At 36.2% G+C, this 8,792-nt stretch overlaps 1 long non-coding RNA gene across 1 annotated transcript; it reads left to right on the top strand.

The window, feature by feature from the left end:
* The first annotated feature begins 6,856 nt into the window (after window positions 1-6,856).
* On the top strand, window positions 6,857-7,963 carry LOC104949443 (uncharacterized). Its single transcript, XR_798804.1, has 3 exons — window positions 6,857-6,929; window positions 7,708-7,775; window positions 7,877-7,963. It is a non-coding gene; the product is annotated as an uncharacterized lncRNA (long non-coding RNA).
* Window positions 7,964-8,792: the final 829 nt, after the last annotated feature.

Raw genomic sequence — 8,792 nt, 5'->3', positions numbered from 1 at the left:
TCGTACATCACTCCACATTATTGAATATACCTTGAGACAACACAACCTAAAAAACACTCAACTGGAGACTTCAGCATAAGAAAGGAACCTACTACAACCTACTCCCTGTCCTTCCGTTATACAGTGTTTTTCACGTTATTGCGGGTCCCACTCTCTTGTAACACAAGCGCCGAAGCCTAATAAAAAGTTGTACAAATAAACGCCTTTGTCAGTGTGCCTTTAACACAAAGCAGACATCCAGAACACATCACTGACTATACCTTGCACTACATGTGGCCTCTACTTATTATCCGACAAATGTTGTTTGAAGTTCCCACAAACAAACAAAGCCGGATCAACACACACCAAGAAGAGCCGGCTCTAACACCCAAACGACTCTTATCAGTTTCAACAAAAAGATATTATACAATAAGTAGGGCCGGGGACGCAGATTCAAAAAAATTAATCTAAGTAGAAAGCTTTGTAATAATAATCGCAAACGCATTTTATATCGCAAAAAAAGGTAAATGACCTGAGAACAGTGAGAGCAATTTTCACATGGAAGTTTTAGTATAACCAAAATAATACGAATACATAAGCTTAAAGACAACATTGTTATTTTTTCAAGGCTAACTAAAAACCAACAGAAAGTGAATTTTGCATAAAGTTAGCAAATAGCATATTAGGAATACAGTACATTTCAGAGATTCAGAAGTACCTATAGGTAGTAGACCTTCTGATAACATACACTTTAGTTTTGAAGTATAACACATACGTTCAGACATTCAAAACAATTGGACCCTGACTATATAAACACCACACACACAACAGGCCATAACAGGACTTTGTCTGATTTACCAACAGTTGATTTAAAAAATCTAATCAATTTCACGTCCAACTCTCTCAATAACCTTGCCAAAACCAATAAACAGTTCAACACATATAAGTGCCCAGTGCAACCAACAACGTAATAAATAGTTCACATAAAGTTACCATTAAAATAAAATAATATTCTTTCAATAATCCTGATGAAAAATAAAATCTCTCTGTTGATAGGCCACTGTTTGATCAAACGCGAATTGGTGTGGTCCTTTGTATGCCCGAGTCGGGCTACACGTCCACGCTAGCTCACGCAGCTGCTATATGTTTTGCATTGAGGTGATACTTGACTGATGTGCATGACAATAGCATTCCATTCTTTTTACAAAACAAACCAACACAAACAACAACGGAGAGGAACAGTGACAAATTATACTCGCATATCACCGCAACAATCAGCCTCAAGATAACACAAAAAACAATGCAAACAACAGCTAGCGAGTAGAAAGCTAGCGGACGTAACACCGACTCGGAAACAAGACCCACACCAATTCGCGTTGATCAAAACAGGGCCCCTATGCCAACAGAGAGATTTATTTTTCATCAGGATATCTGAAAGACATATATTTATTTAAATGGTAACACTATGTTGAACTATTTACTTACGGTTGTTGGTGCAGACTGGCAATTATGTTGAACTGTTTAATTGTTTTTGGCCAAGTATGAGAGAGTGGACTGAATTGATTAGATTTTTAAAATCAACCTGTGGTAAATCAACAAAGTCTGTTATGGCCTTCATGAAGCAATGCAGAGAGATGTGTTCTTAAAAGTCAGGTTCCAATGTTCTGAATGGACTTGAAAGTATTGTGTTATACTTCAAAAACCAAAGCGTTAAGTCTGTACAGAGCAAGGTCCTACCTACATATAGGACCTGGAATCCTGAAATGAACTGGTATGCCTGAAAAAGGAAACACAAGGAAGTTGCTGACGAACTTCAAGGTTGTTCCGCTGTCTGTGAAAAAGCTGTTCTCGTACACTGTTCATCGGCTTTGGATATGAAGTTATTGCAGCTACTTGAAAAACAACACAATCGTGCGTCAATCCTTCATGCAGTTCGAGTCAGTATCAAGCGAGATGCCACATGTCGTAACAAAAGAGGATTTCTCCACTAGGACCTCAGGTCATCGCTCCAAGCTGTGGCCACACGGTTCAAGAAGCCATGTAAAGGAGAAGATAAGCTTTTCTAGATGGCAGGCTCCGCCCTTGATTGACAATAAAAGAGTGACCCGGAATAACGTGAAATACACCGAGTTAATAACTGAAGATCAGGGAGCAGGTTTCGGGCCCATTGCAAAGAAGAGCGGGTGTCCTATTTGGTGAGTCGACCGTCTCAGATCGTTAACAAAATAGGAGGCCGCTCGAAGACGTTCTCACTCCTGCGAATCGCTAATAGCATAACAGCATCAGGAGATAATGGAAGAGATCGTACATGTACTCTGAATGGTAAGCTAAATGACTATCCTGGACGCACAATCGCTTGATACTAGGAACAAGAAGAACCTCTTAAGTACGATCGCGGCAAACATAAAAGCTTAATCAGCAGAGCAAACACTAATGGCACCTCACGCCGGAGGGTGAGAGCCATTTGCGGCGTGACTACTCAGGGAGGGAGGTGCTCGCTGACTGCAGTGTGAGACACTATCTCGACAGTACATTACAGTTTTAGCGACCTGACAGGTAGCAGACGTCTAGTCGGTATACGCAGCATCTGTAGGAGACATGAACGCTAACGACATTTCGCAGCTTGTGCTCAGGTTGCGCACTGAGGGTTACCATCCACAATGATATGTAGGAACGTCTAAAAAGGCTGCAGCATTGCTTCTAGAATATACTGATGTGGCGACGCTTGTGATGACAAGCGCGCTACGTACTCTCTCCTGCGCATCGATAAGCATGTCCTTTGCCCATTTCGTAAGGATTCCTATCCTTGCTCTTTCACGATGTTATCGTTCATACCTAAAGCAGGGCTAAAAAACAATCGTAAACGTATAGGCAATTTTGCTTTTTTTGAAAGAGAACAAAAGGCAAATTGTGTTGATTCTGCAAGAAACTCATTCTGCCAGAGCAGACACTAAGTTCTGGAAAGTACAATGTTGGAGACAACATTTTTTTTCAGCCCATGGAACATCACATTCCGGCTGGAGTGATGATCTTATATTAACAGGTTACCTGAAATATAATTGACCACAGGAGTGATACAAACGGTCATTGGCTAATGGTTGTGACTGATTGTTAATGGGACTAATTACATACGGTGGTGCTGTTATGGATATAACAGAAAGATTAAAAACAATAATTTTCTTAATCTTGTGCCAAAAATTAGAGGAATGGAAAGTACTTTATATGACTGATAAGATTATAATCGGAGGGGATTTTAATGTAGTTCCTGATGAGTGGTTAGATCGTCTTCCTTTAAGGGGACATTGTCATAATTTTAATGATTCTATTATTCACTTGGCCTCTAAACTTAATTTAACTGATGTTTGGAGAATAAATAATCCCTCAAAGGCACAATATACCTGGTTTAACTCTTCTAACAATGGTCAGTGTTCTAGGCTCGATTATTGGTTAATCTCTATTAGTTTAACTAATAATGTCTCAAAGTGTGACATTTCAGCATCACCTCTGACTGATCACTGTGTCATCTCTTTGTCCTTTTTACTATGCAACTTCGGTCCCAATCTTAAACCTATATGGAAATTCAATAATAGTCTTTTGGAGAATGCAGATTTTTATAAAAAGATCAAACAACTGATAAAAGAAACTCTGGCTTTGGATATGTCATCTCTCAGTAAATGGGAATGGTTTAAATTTAGTGTGAGACAGATTGCGATAAATTCCAGTAAATACTCCTCTAGATTAAAGAAACAAAAACAACAAGAGATGACAAGTGAAATTAATAATTGATGCCTTAAAGCTGAGTTATCATTGAATGAGCAAATTAAACTGAACAATTTACAAACTCAATTAGACAATATGTATTTGGAAAAAGCTAAGGGAGCTTTTATTCGTTCGAGAGCCCGATGGATTGAGCAAGGAGAGAAAAACACTTCTTATTTCTTCAATCTTGAAAAGCAAAGACAAGTGAAAAAGAAAATCCAAAAACTGAGTGTTAATGATGTCACTATTGAAAATCAAGACCAGATAAACGAAGAAATTAGACTTTTTTATAGCAATTTATATAACTCAAAGTTTTCTAAAGAAAATTGTGATAACTTTTTTAGTAAAATTACAGAATTCAAAAAGACAATAGATGATCCTTTTAAACAGTATATGGACGATCGACTAAAAATTGAAGAATTAGATAGTGCATTACTGCAAATGTCTGGTGGCAAATCACCAGGGCTGGACGGTATAACCATAGAGTTTTACAAATGTTTTTGGTCAGATGTGCGAGAAATGCTTTATAAGGCTTTCACAGATTGCATTTCAGCAGGAAACCTTTCGCCAACCATGAAACATGGCCTTATTACTTTAATTCCAAAACCAAATAAAAATAATCTTTTGTTGGATAATTGGAGACCTATTACCCTACTATGTAATGATTACAAACTGTTAGCACATGTTTATGCTAACAGGTTAAACTCAGGTCTGAATCAACTAGTAGATGAATGTCAATCAGCCTTTATAAAGGGCAGAAGTATTCATAACCATACCAGACTGATATTGGATATGCTCGATTACCAGGAGTTTATTGATACTGAAGGTCTCGTACTATTTCTGGATTTTTATAAGGCTTTTGATACTGTTGAACATTCCTTTTTAATGGAAACTCTGACATTTCTGGGTTTTGGTGAACATTTCTGCAACATAATTAGGATGCTCTATTCGGACATCTATAGTTCTGTATCTTTGAACCCTGGAAAGCCCTAGGTTTAAGGTTTTACGTGGTATTCGACAGGGTTGCCCTATTTCCCCAAAATTATTTATTCTGACCACCCAAGTATTAACAACGCTTATTATAAAGAATCACAAAATATTAGGCATTACCCTCTTTGACAAAGAATTTAAAATTACTCAATTTGCGGATGACACATCCATTTTTCCTAAAGAATAATCTTCAAAATGTGAATTACTCCCTATCCATTCATGTGATGATTCCATTATTGACTCTATTAGAGTGGTACCTGAAGTGAAATATTTAGGAATAACATTATCTAATAATTATATCAGGAGAGAAGATCTTATCCAAATATTTGTAACCGTATCACAGATATGAAGAAATCTCTCAGTCGTTGGTTAACTAGAGATCTTACTATTTTTGGCAGAGTTCTTCTTACTAAAGCAGAAGGTATATCTAAACTTATTTATCCATGCCACTCATGTTTTGTCTCTTCGGCTAATATTAAAAAAGCCAACTCAATTATTTTCCAATTCTTGTGGAGAAATAAAACTCACTACATTAAAAAGTCACAGCTTGTTAAAGAATATGATAAAGGCGGAATTAAAGCTTTAGACTTTGAATCGATGATTGGAACAATTAAAATAAAATGGTTGAAAGCTTTTTTGTCCCAGCCAGAATCCATGTGGTTCCATATTCCAAAGGCCATATTTAAACGTCTAGGAGGGTTTGATTTTCTTTTAAAATGTGATTTTGAGGTTAATAAGATTCCGACCAAATTGTCAAATTTTCATAAGCAGATACTTCATTATTGGAAAATGATATTTACCCACAATTTTTCTCCTCATGGATCTACTTTATGGAACAATAGAGTGATTATTATAAACAGAAAATCCTTGTTTAGGAGTGATTGGCATGAGAGGGGTATTTTGTTTGTTAATGATTTACTAGATTGCAATGGTAAACTGCTAGATGTTTTGGCTTTTTCAACGAAATACAATATAAAGTGTACTGCTAAAGATTATAACAAAATCTGTAAAGCAATTCCTGTACCACTTATTGAAATGATTCATAATACTTTACTGTACTCAAATGTTGTATCAGTTTTACCTAATTTAGAATGTATTGGCGATACTCTTAAGAATAACAAATCTATTAATGCTTCTCTGAAATCCCACATTTTTCACAATTTCAACAGAGGCTTATTTCCACAAGGGACTGATTTAGACACTTTATCTGTAATGGAAAAAGCTCTATCTTATTTTATAAAATGGCCTATTTCTCCTAAAGCAAAAGAAACTCATTTTAAAATTGTTCATAAAATCTACCCGGTTTCTACTTTTTTAAATTCAAGATTTAATTTTGAAGTGGAACCATGTTCCTTTTGTAATTTATCTGATGAATCGTTGGAACATTTATTTTTCTCATGCCCTTTTTCTGAATTGTTTTGGTCGAATGTGAGAGATTGGTTGTTACTTAAATTAACAAATATTCCGGCCTTCAAAATATATCACATTTTATATTATATTGATAATTTGGACTCTCCCATATCTGATTTGGTAAATATAATTATTATTTTGGGTAAATACCATTTACATTGTAGTAAATGGAGAGGAGGCAAGCCCTCCTTTCCCTGTTTCATAAATGAGTTCAAGTCCTTTTTTCTGTCCCTTAGGAAAATACAATCTTGTAACATGTCTATAAAGATTTGCAATGACATTTCCAAATGGTTATTATTTTAAGTAAGCTTAATGCCTCTTAAATGTTTTTGTGCCTTATGTTTTGTGCCTTTATGCTTTTTTCTCTCCCCCTGGCTCTTATTGGATGTATTATTTATGTTTTTTTGTCTTATTGTGAATGAATGTCTTGCACTTATGTTGATAAGTTGATGATATCCTCACCGAGCTTTTGTATGTTTTAAAAATGTTCAATAAAACATTTATATAAAAAAGAAAAAAAGAAATAAAGTGTACTGACACCGATACGCATTTCAGATTGTTGCCGCGCATGCGTACCTGCGTACCAGTTATGTGCACCCCTGGTTATATGAATGTTTGTACACACACTGTGAATGATTCAGCCGTAGCACACACTGACCTTGCTAAATGTCTCAGAGCACCCGAGATGATGTAATGATGCCATGAACTCTGCCTTCTGTTTTCTGTCAGGTCTTCCCAACACATTTGGAGAGTACGACGAAACCCCGACAGTAACATCCTCCAATTTAAAGGTTCTATTCCATCATTTATTTATAGGAATGGTGTTTAATTCTATTATAATTTATTTCTTCTTTTATCTTTAATTCTTTTGTATGGACGCTTTAGGTAACATTAAGCTGTCTTTGCTCTTTTCTGCTGTAGCAATGTACATGTCCCCTCTGTGGGACTAATAAAGAGATTCTGATTCTGACGTACATTATATAGCACATTGATCTGTCATTTGATCTATGTATCAACATTTAAAAGACGTTACAGTAATCTTCTTCAAGAATACTATTTACAAAATGATATTATGTACATACATTAATATCATTAATGTGATAAGTAAGTATTCATCATTATTGAATACTCGTTTTGGCACGTACATGCATCCTTCAGGTTAAATATCGCATTATGTCTTAGGTTTGCTGATGGCTCACTATAGTGTCAGACTTCTTCAACATGCAACATCCACTCCATGAACCTATACAGAGAGCGATCTTTACAGATGAATCACTTTGACAACACAAGATGGTGGCAGCGCCTTGATAAAAGTCCGATTTCGATACAAAACAATATACGTTTTATTTCAATATTCTCAAGTTTGCATGTGTACACACTTGTGCTATAGCATTTCTTTTAATACCAGTTCTCTCTCAAAAACAGACAGTAGTCTCAAAACCATCCTATTTAAAAAAAAATTTAGTAATTCAAAATACAATACTATATTCTAAGAAAGTATAGCTGATCCTTGCTGACTCATTGTTGCAGCTGACTAAATATTCATATGTATTATATCTGTGTGTGCAGGAATTTGCTATGGATGGCCTGGTGAATATAGTGGGAGGCTGTTGTGGGACTACACCAGGGCACATCAGGTAATTATGTCATTTTTTCTTCTTAAAGTGATTACAAAATCATGGCAATTTTTTTAAATATTAAAATATATTTTCCTATCCCCTCTTTCTTCCTAAAACAGGGCCATATCAGAAGCAGTCAAACAGTGTCAGCCCAGAGTTCCTGCTGCTGATATTTATCAGGACTACATGCTGCTCTCAGGTAATACAACCTTCTTTAACAACATGTGAAAACAAAACTCTGCATAAAGGTAGTCTGCAATATGTGCCAGGTAAATCTCATTTAAAAAATACTTTTATGTTAAAACTAGGGCCGGGACTTTAACGCGTTAATTAAGATTAATTAATTACACAAAAATTAACGCATTTTAATCGCACTTATTTTTGTACCGCGGAACGTTTCTCACTGGATGAGTTTCAGGGGTACCGATTATACTGGAGCACCAACTAACGTTCATGACTTCAGACAACAACAAACCACAGTGAACAATAGTCAAACATGAACGAAGAAGCTGATGAGACCGCTTTGGTTGGCCCCGTGGATGGGAAATTTTGTTTTAAAAAACGGACGCATGGAAGCGTCGATAAGAGCACGGTTGTTTGCAAATTATGCAAAAAGGAATTCGCATATCACCGCAGCACATCAAGCCTCAAGTATCACCTCAATGCAAAACATATAGCAGCTAGCGTGGAAGCTAGCGTGGACGTTAGCCCGACTCGGAGTACAAGGACCCACACCCAATTCGCGTTGATCAAACAGTGGCCTATGCAACAGAGAGATTTTATTTTTCATCAGGATATTGGAAGAATAGGAGGGATTGAGGTCAATCACTGGCACTTTTTTATTTATTTTAAATGGTACACTTTATGTTGAACTATTTATTACGTTGTTGGTGCAACTGGCACTTTATGTTGAACTGTTTATGTTTTGGCCAAGGTTATTGAGAGAGTTGGACTGAAATTGATTAGATTTTTTAAATCAACTGTTGGTAAATCAACAAAGTCTGTTATGGCCTCTGAAGCAACAGAGAGATGTTT

Source organism: Notothenia coriiceps, unplaced genomic scaffold, assembly GCF_000735185.1.
Source record: "Notothenia coriiceps isolate Sejong01 unplaced genomic scaffold, NC01 NC01_scaffold00016214, whole genome shotgun sequence".
NCBI classification, from domain to species: domain Eukaryota; kingdom Metazoa; phylum Chordata; class Actinopteri; order Perciformes; family Nototheniidae; genus Notothenia; species Notothenia coriiceps.
Note: the sequence above shows the minus strand (reverse complement) of the source record. Positions and strands in the feature narration are given on the sequence as shown.